The sequence below is a fragment of the Bufo gargarizans genome, chromosome 2 (genome assembly GCF_014858855.1).
Source record: "Bufo gargarizans isolate SCDJY-AF-19 chromosome 2, ASM1485885v1, whole genome shotgun sequence".
Classification (NCBI taxonomy): Eukaryota; Metazoa; Chordata; class Amphibia; order Anura; family Bufonidae; genus Bufo; species Bufo gargarizans.
Window position 1 is genome coordinate 298,065,278 of NC_058081.1, and position 16,733 is coordinate 298,082,010.

Sequence of the window (16,733 nt, forward strand, 5' to 3'; positions counted from 1 at the left end):
GAGTGTTCCGGAAAAAAAACGGATTTGTTTTTGCGGTCTGCAAATGCTCAGAAAAGCTTATCTGAGGAAGCAGCAGCAGCCTCCAGCAGTGAACACAATCCAGGAAGTAGTATAAACCGCAAAGTGAGGCAGTATGGGATGGAATATAAAGGGAGGCAATTAGTGTAAATAGGTGACAGCTGGGAGAAGGAAAGGAGATGACAAAGTGAAACCAAAACAAAGAACGGCATGCAAGAGGTATAGAAGAATGTCTGCCAGACCTTCTCAGAGAACTGGCGGTGACATTAAAGGGAACATGTCACTTGAAACATGGCGTCTGAGTTGAAGGCAACATGTTATAGAATATATAGGGGCACATTTATAAAGATCGGCGTTTTAGATGCCACTCTTAATAAAGGCCTAAACTAGCGCCCGCCTCTCCATAACTTTGGCACATCCAGTTCTAAATGTAAGACTGCTTCCAAGCTGTCTTACATTTAGACCTTTTTTCAACGCCTGAAACAAGCGTCAAAAATGGTAACTAAGGTGGGCCTCCCAATCTGTCCCCTACCCCACCCACTTATTTAGACCTGGCGTGAGTGGGGCAAAGTCGCAGATTGCAGCGCAACAAGCTGTTGCGCCACAATCTGTGCCTGAAATACTCCTAATTGAGGCTACTTTCACATTAGCGTTTTTTTGCGGATCTGTCGTGGATCTGCAGAAACTGTTCCGTTACCATAATACAACCGCATGCATCCGCCATGAACGGATCTGGTTGTATTAGGTCTTCTATAGCCATGACGGATCTGTCATGAACACCATTGAAAGTAATCTGTTTTCTATTGTCAGAGAAAACGGATCCATCCCCATTGACTTACATTGTGTGCCAAGATGGATCCATCTTGCGCTGCACCACATCGCGGCCAGAAAACCGCTACTTGCAGTCCCCCCCCCCCCCCCCCCCCCCCATTGACATTGAATGGAGACAAAATTGAAGCGTTTTCTTCCGCTATTAAGATCCTATGTAAAAAGTAACCTTAGGCGTATTTCAAAATGATAAATGATCCCCATAGTTTTGTTGAAAATGATTCAATAAAACTATTTCATTCATTTAAATTCCTGCTTATTCTGGGCTTTGCAGTCAAGGAGGCGGTCCGATCAGTGACTGACAGCTATCTCTGTATACATAGTCATTGAGGAACGACTGTCAATCATTAATAGGACCGCCTTCTGGACTTCACAGCCCAGAATGAGCAAGAATTTAAGAGAATGGAATATACATTTTACTGAATCTTTTGCTATTAAACCATATACCAGTCTGCTCAGCTCCTCCTGCTCTACAACATGCTGCCTGCAGATTATGTAGCATTTTCTTAGTGACAGGTTCCCTTTAAATATAGAAAATATGGGGGGATTAAACAATGTTTTGCACGATGTCCATTTTGTGCAAAAATGTGTGACCTTTCCTTTTTTTACACAGCTTTTGGTACTTTTCTAAAGACAGGCCTGTAGAGCCTACAGATTTAAGGGCTTACTGAGTTTTCATAAACTTTTGGTATGTCATAGTCATGCCTAGAATGACTCTCTCCTGAGGACGGAATCCAGACAGGTCCATAGATTTTCTATTGATTCCCCTTCTGCAGCGAGGAGAGAGAATGCGATGTTATTTCCTTTCTCTCCTAGTTCTAGTGATCTGTGGGGGTCTTAGCACTCAAACCCCCCCCCCAGTTCAAAACCTTTGGTGCGTCTCTATCAAAACTCAGTGACTATTTAAGATGACTTACGCCCGAAAACTGACATAAACCTGAAATCTGCACTGGGTCAGTTTCAGGCGTGCGTCAGCAGACTTTATTCTAGGACTGGTGTATGAAATGCTTACATTTTCAGCAGCTTTGATAGCTGACTCCAATATTGATATTGCCCTCAGTGTGTGAGAAAACCCATTGTAATGCATTATTCACACTAGTATATTACCATGCAAAGTACGAACAAAAATATATACAGGTCCTTCTCAAAAAATTAGCATATTGTGATAAAGTTCATTATTTTCTGTAATGTACTGATAAACATTAGACTTTCATATATTTTAGATTCATTACACACCAACTGAAGTAGTTCAAGCCTTTTATTGTTTTAATATTGATGATTTTGGCATACAGCTCATGAAAACCCCAAATTCCTATCTCAAAAAATTAGCATATCATGAAAAGGTTCTCTAAACGAGCTATTAACGTAATCATCTGAATCAACTAATTAACTCTAAACACCTGCAAAAGATTCCTGAGGCTTTTAAAAACTCCCAGCCTGGTTCATTACTCAAAACTGCAATCATGGGTAAGACTGCCGACCTGACTGCTGTCCAGAAGGCCATCATTGACACCCTCAAGCAAGAGGGTAAGACACAGAAAGAAATTTCTGAACGAATAGGCTGTTCCCAGAGTGCTGTATCAAGGCACCTCAGTGGGAAGTCTGTGGGAAGGAAAAAGTGTGGCAGAAAACGCTGCACAACGAGAAAAGGTGACCAGACCCTGAGGAAGATTGTGGAGAAGGACCGATTCCAGACCTTGGGGGACCTGCGGAAGCAGTGGACAGAGCCACCGTGTACAGGCGTGTGCAGGAAATGGGCTACAGGTGCCGCATTCCCCAGGTCAAGCCACTTTTGAACCAGAAACAGCGGCAGAAGCGCCTGACCTGGGCTACAGAGAAGCAGCACTGGACTGTTGCTCAGTGGTCCAAAGTACTTTTTTCGGATGAAAGCAAATTTTGCATGTCATTCGGAAATCAAGGTGCCAGAGTCTGGAGGAAGACTGGGGAGAGGGAAATGCCAAAATGCCTGAAGTCCAGTGTCAAGTACCCACAGTCAGTGATGGTCTGGGGTGCCATGTCAGCTGCTGGTGTTGGTCCACTGTGTTTTATCAAGGGCAGGGTCAATGCAGCTAGCTAGCAGGAGATTTTGGAGCACTTCATGCTTCCATCTGCTGAAAAGCTTTATGGAGATGAAGATTTCATTTTTCAGCACGACCTGGCACCTGCTCACAGTGCCAAAACCACTGGTAAATGGTTTACTGACCATGGTATTACTGTGCTCAATTGGCCTGCCAACTCTCCTGACCTGAACCCCATAGAGAATCTGTGGGATATTGGGAAGAGAAAGTTGAGAGACGCAAGACCCAACACTCTGGATGAGCTTAAGGCCGCTATCGAAGCATCCTGGGCCTCCATAACACCTCAGCAGTGCCACAGGCTGATTGCCTCCATGCCACGCCGCATTGAAGCAGTCATTTCTGCAAAAGGATTCCCGACCAAGTATTGAGTGCATAACTGAACATAATTATTTGAAGGTTGACTTTTTGACTTTTTTTGTATTAAAAACACTTTTCTTTTATTGGTCGGATGAAATATGCTAATTTTTTTAGATAGAAAATTTGGGTTTTCATGAGCTGTATGCCAAAATCATCAATATTAAAACAATAAAAGGCTTGAACTACTTCAGTTGGTGTGTAATGAATCTAAAATATATGAAAGTCTAATGTTTATCAGTACATTACAGAAAATAATGAACTTTATCACAATATGCTAATTTTTTGAGAAGGACCTGTATATTTAATCATGAAATATGATTAGCTTTAAGGCAAAGTATGGAAAACATTCCCAAAGTGGCCTGTGACAGACACAAGAATCATGAATCCAGTGTCATCTTTACAAGGAGCGGGTTGTGTGATCTCTCCTTGCCAGCCTGCCTGATTAGAATACAACACATGCTCCATTACAACCCCCAAGTGGGCGGCATTTTTTATGTTGCAATAGCACACATTACCTTAAGTAAACCTGTTTTTATTAGGCCTTATTCAGGATCCATTCAGTAACCTGTCTTATTCAGGAACCATTCAGGAACCTGCCTTATTGGGCCTTATTCAGGAACCTGTCTCGTTAGGCATTATTCAGGAACCTGTCTCGTTAGGCATTATTCAGGAACCTGTCTCGTTAGGCATTATTCGGGAACCTGTCTCGTTAGGCATTATTCAGGAACCTGTCTCGTTAGGCATTATTCGGGAACCTGTCTCGTTAGGCATTATTCAGGAACCTGTCTCGTTAGGCATTATTCGGGAACCTGTCTCGTTAGGCATTATTCGGGAACCTGTCTCGTTAATTTTGAATTTGGAATCCCAGCCATTATGTTCGTGGAGTGTAGAAAGAAACTGGAGTACCCAGAGAAAACCCACACAGAGAACATATAAACCTCATGTTGACGTTGCCCTTGGTTGGATTCAAACCCCATGGACATGAACATCTTGATGTATGGATGTGCCCTTTTTGGATTTATGTGCGTTTCTGCAACATATCCGCACCAAAATCCGCATAGTGTAGGAGTGGATTTGATGCGGTTTTGCTGCAGATCTCACTCTTACATTAAAAAGGGTGAAATCTGCAGCTAAAAACACAAACCTAAATGACCTACTACTAAATTTAAAAACCGTAAGGCAGGTCAATTTCTGCACAGAAAAAAAAATCTGCAAAGTGTAGATGAGGTTAGTGCAATCTCATGCCCTTATCTGGTACTGTAATACGCTAAGGCTTTTCCACCTGGGAATCCGCATAAAAAAAACGCATGTATTCTGCAACGCGTGCAGGTCGCCTAATGGGCCCATGGTGCAGACCGGATAGCACACAGAAGTAAAGTACTGTTATATGGTAGCCTTATTATAACTATTTTTTAACATGGTCTGCGGTGATTATCTCGGTCAGCGTCTGTTTTGTGAAGGTGTTTGAGCTCTAAGGCCTCATTCACATGAGAGTTATGGAATGGGTCCATTCATTGAAAAACTGATGGTTTTGCACACAAGTTGAATCTGTTTTGTCTGCGATTGCACTCAGTATTTTAGGTTATTCTATCAGGCGTGCATCCGTTTTACATCTTTTCATGCACTTGAAGAAAGCTGAATAACACACAACATCTCCTAGCAGTAGCAACCATCAGTGAAAAACCGACCGCATCCAGATGCCTGGCATGCGCTGTCATTTCTTTTGTTTCACTGACCCTTTGACTTAAATGGACCAGTCCTGCGTGAAAAATGGATGAAGATAGAACATGCTGTGATTTTTCCTGAACGGACAGGTGATCCGTGAAAAGCAATGCTCATGTCCATGTACCCATTGAAATGAATGGGTCAGAGTGCAGTCCAGATGCTCTCGGAACAGAAGCCATCCAGACGGAAAACTCGCTCATGTGAATTTAGCATTAGAGAGAGGGTAGTTTGAGTTTAACCATGTTGGTATTACAGTCGCTGGAGGATATAAAAATTATACATCTGCAAATGGTGCAGGCGCATGAATTGGTAAAACAGCAAGGTAAGGAAGGAGATGGGAGAAATTTGTGTACTCAGCACCCCTCACATCCTCAATAGAAAAGTGAGGGTGGTGGAAAGATCCAAGATTTTGGATTTCAGTGGCTATATCTACATGGTTAGGTAAACTGCGGCCAATGCAAATTATGCTTGCAGGACTCTGAGACGGGGACAGAAGAGTCTACTCCATTAGTCACCTTTTAGGCCTCATGCACACGGCCGTTGTTTTGGTCCGCATTCAAGCTGCAGTTTTGGCGTCTCTGATGCGGACCCATTCACTTCAATGGGGCCGCAAAAGATGCGGATAGCACTCCATGTGCTGTCCGCATCAGTTACTCTGTTCCGTGGCCTTCAAAAAAATATAACATGTCCTATTCTTGTCCGCGCTTTGCGGGCAAGAATAGGCAGTTATATTAATGGCTGTCCGTGCGGTTCCGCAAATTGCAGAACACGCACGGACGCCATCCGTGTTTTGCGGACCGCAAAACACACAACGGTCCTGTGCATGTAGCCTTAGAAGACTGAAACACTGGCAGGGCAGTTAGAAAACAGAGGGGAGTAGGCTGGAATGCAAAGCCGGCCTTACATTTTAATAGCTGTCGGACAATGGGAGTTCTCTCCTGACCCCCCATATACACATGCATACTTGTATATGTTGTCAGTTGTGAATGGATTAAAGAGTTTGTCCCTTTACAAATACAAACCGCAGCGGTCCGACCGCATGTGTGCTGCTGTAACATTCACCTCTATGGGACTGCAGGAGGCCGCCTAGTACCGGTGTAACCGCTGCTCTGTTTGAAAGGAGGAACACAGGGCACCCTTTCCCGTGGTCAGCAGGGGCACCAGCAGTCGGACAATTATACCTTATCCTATTCATAGGGGATACAGTAAGTCTTTGTAATGAGACAGCTCCTTAAAGTCCCTACTATACTGCTCGGGCATGTCCAACTGGCCAATTCTTCATGTGACGCCCACCATACACATTAGATGGTCATTTGGTTCTACTTAAATCAGGGAGTTCCGCCAACCATAATTGTGGGGGGATGGCACACGTCGCGGCTGCATTTCTGATGCAAAACTGCACAAAAAAAAACGCTGTTTTTTGCAACAACATACCTGCATTTATGGTGCGTTTTCTTCCAGCAAAGGGAAAACACCCAGCAAATGTGGATTACATGAATTATTACATTAATGTAATGTAATGCTGGGTGTTTCCCTTTGTTGGAAGAAAATGGACCATAAACAGATGTGTTTTTTTGCCTTTTTATTTCCCGCACCAGAAACAGTGTAGCGGCACTCTAACATGTATGTCCTGTAAGGTGATGCACCTACACTGCATACAGCCTCTCCTTGGGATATGTTATCTATATCAGATCAGTGGGTGTCTGACACCACCGCCGGTTACCTGTTTTTAGCAGCTGACGGCATTGGATGGAGCCGGAAGCAGAAGACTCCGTCCACAGTTTACTGGCCCTGCCGGTGTACTGGCCTGCGTTGCCTTTGAGGGGGAGCTTACTGAAGGTGTCTGGATCATTCAGTTGTGGGAGTAGTTTCCATCCATAGTGGCAGACAGAATTTTATCATTTGACTTGATGTTTATATGAAGGGAAGCAGGCGATTCCTGTTTCAGTGTCTAAAAGTAAAAGTCTTTGTTCCCCAAATAAACTGATCGCAGCCCAAGTTTCATTTCTTATAGTGCTCTTTAATGGTGAACGCTGTAATAGGTTGCTATAGGCAACTCAGTTTTTATTTTAAAGGCAGTTTTCCTACATTTCCTGTAGAAAAGCTGGGTGACGGCCACATTATCTTGTTATTAGGGTCCACACGAGTTTTTGTCTCACTTCAGCAAATGGTATTTATCTTGTAGAGAAAGTTAATACAAGGCACTTACAGTCCTGATCAAAAGTTTAAGACCACTTGAAAAATGGCAAAAAATCATATTTAGCATGGCTGGATCTTAACAAGGTTCCAAGTAGAGCTTCAACAGGCAACAAGAAGAAATGGGAGTGAGACAAAACATTTTTTTGAGCATTCAATTTAATGAAAACAACAAATAAACTGAAACAGGCTGTTTTTCAGCTGATCAAAAGTTTAGGACCACACCTCCCAAAAAAAAAAAAAAACATGAACTCAGTAATGAGTAGCTCCGCCGTTATTGTTTATCACTTCCAAAATTTGTTTCGGCATGCTTGATGCAAGCGTTTCCATGAGGTGAGTGGGAACATTTCTCCAAGTGGTGAAGACGGCCGCACGAAGGCCATCTACTGTCTGGAACTGTTGTCCATTTTTGTAAACTTCCCTTGCCATCCAACCCTCAATTGGATTTAGATCAGGGGAACACGCAGGATGGGCCAAAAGAGTGATGTTATTCTCCTGGAAGAAGTCCCTTGTCCTGCGGGCATTGTGTACTGTAGCGTTGTCATGTTGAAAAACCCAGTCGTTACCACACAGACGAGGGCCCCCAGTCATGAGGAATGCTCTCTGCAACATCTGGACATAGCCAGCGGCCGTTTGACGCCCCTGCACTTCCTGAAGCTCCATTGTTCCACTGAAGGAAAAAGCACCCCAGACCATTATGGCGCCCCCTCCACTGTGGCGCGTAGAAAACATCTCAGGTGGGATCTGCTTGTCATGCCAGTAATGTTCGAAACCATCAGGACCATCAAGGTTACATTTTTTTTCTAATCGGAGAATACAACTTTATTCCACTTTTTGAATGTCCCATGTTTGGTGCTCTCTTGCAAAGTCCAAACGAGCAGTTCTGTGGCATTCAAGGAGACGAGGTCTTTGAAGACGTTTTTTGTTTTTGAAGCCCTTCAGTCTCAGATGCCGTCTGATGGTTATGGGGCTGCAGTCAGCACCAGTAGGGCCTTAATTTGGGTCGAGGATCGTCCAGTGTCTTGACGGACAGCCAATTGGATACTTTGGCTCAGTGCTGATGAACTTTTTGTGGGTCTTCCACTTGACTTTTTTGTTCCATAACCCTCAGGATCATTTAAGAATTTATGAAATTCCAAATGACTGTCTTACTGCGTCCCACCTCAGCAGCGATGGCACGCTGGGAGAGACTCTGCTTATGCAGTTCAACAACCCGACCACGTTCAAAAAGGAGAGTTTTTTTGCCTTTGCCATCACAACGTGTGACTACCTGACAGAAAATGACAATGAATCCACATCTTTGCACTGATTTGGGGTTTTAAAGACATGTGGTCCTAAAATTTGGATCAGCTGGAAAACAGCCTGTTTCAGTTTAATCGTTATTTTCAATTAATTGAACGCTCAAAAAAAGTTTTGTCTCACTCTCATTTCTTCTTGTTGCATGTTGAAGCTCTACTTGGAACCTTGTAAAATATGATTTTTTTTTGTGCCATTTTTCAAGTGGTCTTAAACTTTTGATCAGGACTGTATTAATGTATTGTGATTGTCCATATTGCCCCCTTTGCTGGCTGGATTCTATTTTCCATCACATTATACACTGCTCATATCCATGGTTACAGACCACCCTGCAATCCATCAGTGGTGGCCATTCTCCACACTATAGGAAAAAGCATCGGCCTATATGAGGTGCCATGGTCCCGGCCACCAGAGAGAACACGTAAAGGGGTAAGAGGCGGCACTGCTGTAAACCCAATCAAGGTGTGGGGCGTTATACTGAGAAACCCAGTTACAATGTAGCAAATATTGGTGGTGCTCTGCTATAAAACAGATAAGAGTCCAAGCAAATCAAGGTACGATCAGAAGTAATAGCGGCGAGTGCCGCTATTACTTCTTATCTAAGGATCGTACCGGCCACCAGAGAGACCAGTGCTTTTTCCTATATTGTGCAAGCACGACCACCACTGATGAATTGCAGGGCGGTTGTAACCATGGAAACAAGAAGTATATAATATAATGGAAAAATTAGGCTAGCCAGCAAAGGAAGCAATATGGATAATACATAAATTAGTAAGCGTCTTGTATTAACTTTCTCTACATGGTAAATGCCACCTGCTGAAGCAAGACAACCCCGCTAAATCGCTTAAAAAAAAAAAAAAAAGCCCGACTAAAGGCAGGTGTTTTTCTTTTTTTGCCACCTGCTGTTTTTGTGGTGTTTTTTTTCACATACAGTGGATCGGGGCCATTTACAGCTGTTAGAGGAGTTTGCATCGCTCATGCGTCCTCTTCCGTGTTCCCCCTTATAGCAGTGGTGCAGTGTAATTACAGCTTCCTTTCATATTCACTGGAAAGGGGCGGGACAGCTGTAATCAGCCTGCACCACTGCTGATAAAGTGCAGGTAAGCAATGAAGAGGATTCAGCAATTGCATCAGCACCATAAAAGCACCATAGTCCCTTTAAATCAGTGGGGGTGCCTGGAGACAGGCCCCTATTGATCTGAAATTGATTACTTAATGTGAAGATAGGCCATCAATTTCATGAAAGCAGAATACCCCTTTAAATACAAATGAGTTGGCTGTTTAATTAGTGTCTGCCTAATGGGCTGTAGTATACTATAGTGAAGTGCTTAGTTTGTGAATACAGTAAAATCCAGTTATTGTATTATATGTATTTTATGTATGTAGAGAAACCTTCATCAATTAAAGGGCATCGCTCAGCAAATTTGTACCCATGACACTGGCTGACCTGTTACACATGTACTTGGCATCGGTGTAGGTCCCACGTTCATAGGTGTCCTCATTTCTGAGAAAAAAATAGGTTTTAATAAATGCAAATGAGTCTCTAGGAGCAACGCGGGTGTTGGCATTACACCTAGAGGCTCTGCTCTCTCTGCAACTGCAGCTCCCCCTGCATTTTGACAGGGCTAGGCAGTTGCAGGGCCCTGTCAATCAAAATGCAGAGGGCACAGCAGTTGCAGAGAGATCAGAGCCTCTAGGTGTAATGCCAACACCCCTGTTGCTACTAGAGACTCATTTGCTTATATTAAAACCTATTTTTTCTCAGAAATGAGGACACATATGAACGTGGGACCTACACCGATGCCAAGCACATGTAACAGGTCAGCCAGTGTCATGGGTACAAATTTGCTGAGAGATGCCCTTTAATTCATGAATGTTTCTCTACATACATAAAATGCATATAATACAATAACTGGGACACATATAAACATGGGACCTACACAGATGCCAAGCGCACATGTAACAGGTCAGCCAGTGTAATAGGTACAAATCTGGTGACTGATGCCCTTTAAATGGAAATTGAAGCTAGATGATAGACTGAGCCCATTTATAGGCTTGCTCACAGCTGGCTTAGCCCATGTTGTCTGGTGCATTGTCTGTAATAAGTGCTATTACTGTTCACCGCTTTGAGTATTTCATACATATGCTGTAACTTTGCAGTTTTCTCACTTGTTGATGCCTTGTCAGTGAGAGGTGCCTGAGATCTGCTGCTCCTGACCTGCTTGCCCTGCTTAGCTAACATCCTGGCGAGGCAGTGTGTGCTGCCTGGATCATTAGAGAGGAAATATGATCAGAGAAGAAGTCCACGTATCTAGGATGGGAGGAGCTGGGTGCCTGGAGAGTAGCCTCTCGAGCATAACCGCACAGAGCAGGAGCCTTCAGTTCTCTGCAGGCATTGCTTCTCAGTAGAAGCATGCCCACTCTCCAGGATTAGTAGGTGAGGAGGGGAAATTCTTCATAGGAATGTGTGCCAGCTCTAATCCGGCAACATGAGCACTCCCTTTTCCTTGTGTGTTTCTGCTGCCCTTCATTCCAAGCGCTGACAACTGGAGGCAAGTATACAGCACAACTGCTTGTTGATTCATGCAACAGTGTGTCAGTCACGGCTGCAGTGGATGGTGTGCGTGTGGATGGCGGTGTAATGAGCGGTTAGTTAACTAACTTCAGATTTACCTAATTGGGTGTCCCACTCATATCCTGTTATGACAACACCAAGAATTCAGCATTGTCATTCACATAGACCTGGAGGCAAAAGTTTCTTTACTGTTAAAAGTATCCCTCCATTTCTTTTTATTATTGCGTAGTCCTTGGCACATCTTGAAGCAGTCTCTGCCATATGACAACGTGGTAGTATTTTCAAGCAGGGAGCTGCCAGCTTTAGTTTGTGCATTCTGTATCCTATGTGCATGCTTGTTCTATAATTAAGAGGGGCATATATGTTTTCCACTGTAATAACCAACCCCATCCTCTTCACTCTCTGCCATTTTTACCACGTACCTTGTTGTGGTTTTCTTTGGAACATGGTCCTCTGCATGGATGTGGAAAGGTTTCTTCTAATTATACATTACAGGCATAAGCTATAATTTTCAGATATATATATATAAAGGTTATATAGTTTTCCAGTCCGTTAGCATTAATGTTCTACTGTGCTGTGAAATTAGTAGAATGTAGCCAACGTAATGTGCCCAGCTGTCTGCTTGTTGTTTGCCTGCTTCTCCCCCACAGTGTGGACCTCTCAGTATTCATCAGATGATGTCTAGGCTTTTGACACCTCTTTCAGACCATTTAGCTGTCACTTTCTTATTGGTGCCTCTTGAATCCAGTTAAGGACTTTTATGAGGATTTTCATTTCAGACTTCTGTTGTGTCAGACTTTCAGATGACACTTGGGGTCACTTTGAGGGATATACAATCAGGCTGAAAGGATAGATGACATATGTTATTAAAAGGCATGTTTTTGCTTATGTCATGCGGACTGTTTGTCTGGTGATAATGTGATAAAATTGCCCAGTGTATAAACCCTTTAAATATACCCATGACAGTAAAACAATGCAGTCCAGCATAGTGTATAAAGATGGAGATGAGCAGATTGATATACATATTGGTGGAAAAAGATTCAGCAGAACTAGTGACTTGCTCTTTGTATGATGAGTCCAGTGGGCGGGCCTGTCCGATGATTGGCAACCTTCTGTGTAAGTGTGCATACAGAGATGGATGTCAGTCACTGTAAAGACCGCCTACTAGACTCCTAAAGCCAAGCTCAGCAGAGATTTAAATGAATAGATGACAAGCTTTTTTCTGTATGATTTCCCCTCAAATATCTATATCTATCTTGTTATTATGGAAAACCTGGCCATGTGACCTTTAGGGTCCATTCACACGTCCGTTGTCTGTTTCCTGATCTGTTCCGTTTTTTGCTGAACAGATCTGGACCCATTCATTTTCAAGGGTCCTGAAAAAAAATCTAACATTGTGCTGTCCGTTTTTTTTTCAGGACCCATTGAAAATGAATGGGTCCAGATCTGTTCAGCAAAAAACGGAACAGATCAGGAAAGAAACAACGGACGTGTGAATAGACCCTTAGTCTGACCAACAGTCCAGAGCTTGGTCTAATGTGTAAACAGGAACTTGGTCTCTCCCTGTGACTGATTTTCTTGTGAATTAAAGGATGACATCATCAATCAATCAAATCCCTCCTGGCAGCTTTCAGGTCCCACCCCTCTGTATTCCGCTGTGTTACTCTGTATATCCCTGTTTTCTGTTTAAAGATGTAGTGTCTACCCTATGTAAAGGACCAGGCGTGCAGATATATAGTAGGGTGAGTCTGTACAGTGATTAGCTGCAGATTTATTAACCTCCTGATTCACCCTGCCTGTCTGTACTATCTGTGTGTGCTGACTCTCCAGTGTAGTTCTAGGAGATGTAGCTTCACACTGGTCTCCCTGTTTACCTGCATGTAAGCGCTGATGGGAGAAGGATGACAGAGCAGAGAGGATGGATAGGCTCAAGCTGTATCATATAGAAACACAGTTTGAGGGGACAGCAGCCTTTTGTCAAGGGTCTGTTACTTGCTACCATTACACAGGCTCAGAGCAGTACAGTTTGGATGAGACTCCCCTCTTCTGTCTCTCCATTTCCAGGCATCATGGGAAATGTAGGATTCATTAAGAAAACCATATCTGAGGAGAAGGAACCAAAATGGCAGACAACCCACAAACTGCACGTGAAATAAAACAGGTACACACAAAGCATACACAAGAGCCTCTACCTTATTCTTTAATAATGGCTTATTCTGCACTATATAGGCAAATAAAACCAAAATCATGAAGTGCTTCTTCAACCGATTATAAGCTTCTGAACATCTAAATGCTTGGGAAATAATCTTATCAGACCTATGTGCCATGTGGATGCAGAGCCTACAAAATATTGTACTGCCTTAAAGGGTTTTCCTGCTTCTGTATTTTAATGACCTATCCTTGAGGGCCCTTTACACAGGCTGAGAATCGCTTAGATCATTGCTTATAAGCGTTCATAGTAAAAAACAAGCGAAACTATTGTTTACCAGAAGCAGATCATGCTGTGTAAGCACGATCTCCTGCTGGCAAACAACGCGTCAGTATGGGTGAGAGCGATGGCATAACTATCACTCCTCCCCGTACTCTGGAGATCGGAGCAGATTGTTGGGGGAACATTTCCTGACTATCTGCTGTAATATCGGGCCGTGTAAAGGGACCTTTAGGATGGGTCGTCATTATCACATCGGGTGAGGGCCAACAGTCAGCAACCCCCTTATTAGCTGTGTACGGCAGGCGCTGGAGCAGGTGGCTGTGCGAGCCTCTGCACCATTTAACACCATTGCTCAAATCGCACTAATTACCTTGAGTAAACCTTTCTGCCTCTCGTGGTATAGTTATCGTAAACTGGAAGAAGGAAAAGGAGTCAATACTTATTGATTTCTTGTACACTTTCCCGGGATATGAGATTGGTCTGTTGCCCTGATTTACAGACCTTTATATTCACGGGCAGTTCAAATAATACCAGCAAGGCAGTCAAATCATGCAAATCGTTTCTGCAGGTAATGGTTCCTAGTCAAATCAGCCAGATGCAGGTGGAGAGTCAGGAGCAGGCTTTATGGTCCTGATGGACGATGGTGAGAGCAGATATCCCTCTAATTTCTTTTATATAAGTAGTATACGCTGCTTTTCGCATGGTCTTATGGGAAGTAGCGGTAAGTCGGTTTTGTAAGGATAGCTGCTAGAGAATGAAGGGAATTGTTGGCAGTTTTTTGTGTTGGTGGAAATCTTTATTTTCAGGATTTTATCCCAAATAGTTGACCTATGTGTTGGGTATATTCTTTTAAGCAGTTTTTTAGCTTTGCAGTAGAGATTGGTTGGAGTCCAGCTGATGCCATTAAGAGTCTAGTTTCCTTCAAAACCTATTAAAAATAAAAAAGAATCAATGCATCTTCTCTCCAGCTTCATCTCTGGAATGATGTAGTATTGATTTAGAGTGTACTTGTGAAGAAGCGGGTGTCTTTCTGGAGGTACTGTGAGTATAGGTACGAGATGCGCTAGCCTGGTGAAAGTCAGAAGCTTCCTCAAATGGTTGTCTCACCTAATCCTCTGTTTTAGTATTCACAGTTCATGACTCAATATACGTTCTGTGGTTCCATACACCACATCAGGCCTAGGGCCGACCAGTAGAAATCATTCTGGGGGCCCACGATACAGCTACATGCAAATATTACCTGATACCCCTTTGTGAGCGCACACGTGTTTTTTCAGTAGTAGTCGTGCCTCAGACTGTTCATTTCCTGTAGCCCCTGTCAGTATCCTGCCGACTGGCTCTTATCTTGGAACACGGCCCTCTTAGGTAAGCCTGGAACACATACTCAGCGGCAGGCAACGGCAAGACGCTGCAAGATGATTTATGAAGGGGGGGCCCTGCTGTTACAACAAGGATGGCAGGTCCCTGGGGAAAGAGGACACTGGCTAGCCTGCCTATGTGCCTGGAGTTTGTCCTAGCCACCCAATGCTTATATAATAATGGGAGTATATTTAATATAGACATAGGCTGGTTGAGATGCTGCATGTCTATATGCAGTGCAGTCATTGATTTATTTTTCTCACTTATATAGCGCTTACATATTCCGCAGAGCTTTACAGACATGATCATCACTCTGTCCCCAATGGAGCACACAATCTAAGTTCCCTATCAGTGTGGGAGGAAATGGGCCAGTCCAAGCCTGAACCACAGCCTCCGCTCTGAGGATCGCCTTTGGCCTTTGCCCTTTCATTCTAGGGATTGGTCAGTGTCCTAGCATTTGAACCCCCACCGATCACAACTTCTGACACATCACTGACTGTGTCAAAGGATTTATATTAGAGGCCACAAAAATATATCAATGACTGATCTTTGTCATTTCAAGAAATCACCATTGGCTATTTAATTGTCGGAGGAATACTTTAGGGGAGTTTGATTATGTCTTTTCCCATGGTTCCCCTGTGTAAACACCACAGCTTTGAAGATTTACCTACCAGACTCTGTCCTTTTCTGCATCGACACTGGGTGCATTCAGTGCATACGCAGATTTAGGCAGCCTAATGTTTTTGTATCTGCGCACAGACGACCAATGGGCATTGAAGGGGGCTTCGTGTATGCTGCCATAACGGATGACTTATTCTATAGGGTGACATACCATTGCATATCAGTTAACACATTTCTGAAATTCTGTCATAAAGCTGCCAACCCCTCTAAGTCAACTTAAGTGTCCTTGAGCTCATGTGCCATTACTCAAAGATTTTAATATTTTTTTTGATTCGTTTGTATTGTCAGGTTTCCTCACATAGTCAAAGGTTTCCACATTATTAGGAAACGTAAAAAACAAATGACAATCTCCTCTTCTAAGATAATATGGTAACAACATGCCCAATTATATTATATATATATATATATATATATATATATATAATCTCAAAATGAATGTGTCTATCTGTGTCTGTACTTTATGCACAGTCAAACGACTTTACCGATCTGCACCAAATTTGGCACATTGGTTGGTCGGTTGTCTGGGAAAGTTTTTTTTTTCAGCACTCTAGAATGTATGGTTCTTTAAATATTCCCAAAAAAAGGTATTAACCGATAGGAGCTTGCAGGTTCTTCGCTCATCCTAACTGCCATACATGCAGTCACATGAACCTTATTAGCCAATAGGCCCTTCAGTCTTGACATACACACAATTTTACACCAGATTTCCATAACTCAGCCATTTCTCTTCACTGATATAGATTACTGTTAAGGGGGCTGGCCGCGGTGGAGGTCACATTTTAAGGGTGTGGAGCTTTGTGGAGGTTACTGTTTAAGGGGGCATGGTGCTGTGGAAGACACTGTTAAGGGAGCGGGCGCTGTGAAGGTCACTGTTAAAGGGGTTGTCCAGGCTTTTTATATTGATGACCTATCCTCAGAATAGGTCATCAATATCAGATTGTTGGGGTCGGACACCCGGCACCCCCGCCGATCAGCTGTATGAGGAGATGGTACACGCAGTGCGTACATGCTGTCTCCTGGCACTCTTCATGTTCATCGCTGCTTTCTATGGCAAAGCAGCATCGAACAGGAAGGCAGACGGCATGTGCACACTGCGTGCACAGTCTCCTCATATAGCTCATCGGTGGGGGTTCCGGGTGTTGGACCCCTGCCTGAAGATAGATCATCAATTTTAAAAGTCCTGACAACC

The 16,733-nt window shown here is 43.4% G+C and overlaps 1 protein-coding gene across 9 annotated transcripts in view; it reads left to right on the forward strand.

Moving 5' to 3' along the window:
• The window catches only part of OSBPL8 (oxysterol binding protein like 8), a 240,915-nt gene that overhangs the window by 162,115 nt on the left and 62,067 nt on the right, over positions 1–16,733 (forward strand). The window contains exon 1 of one of the 9 annotated variants that reach the window (XM_044280418.1): positions 10,829–11,050. The exons of 6 other annotated variants lie outside the window; for them this stretch is intronic. The gene's annotated coding sequence lies outside the window, so the exon portion shown is untranslated. Of the gene's footprint in view, positions 1–10,828; positions 11,051–13,178; positions 13,235–16,733 lie in introns of those variants that run through there. 2 more of the 9 variants (XM_044280423.1, XM_044280419.1) reach the window with 2 other exon arrangements.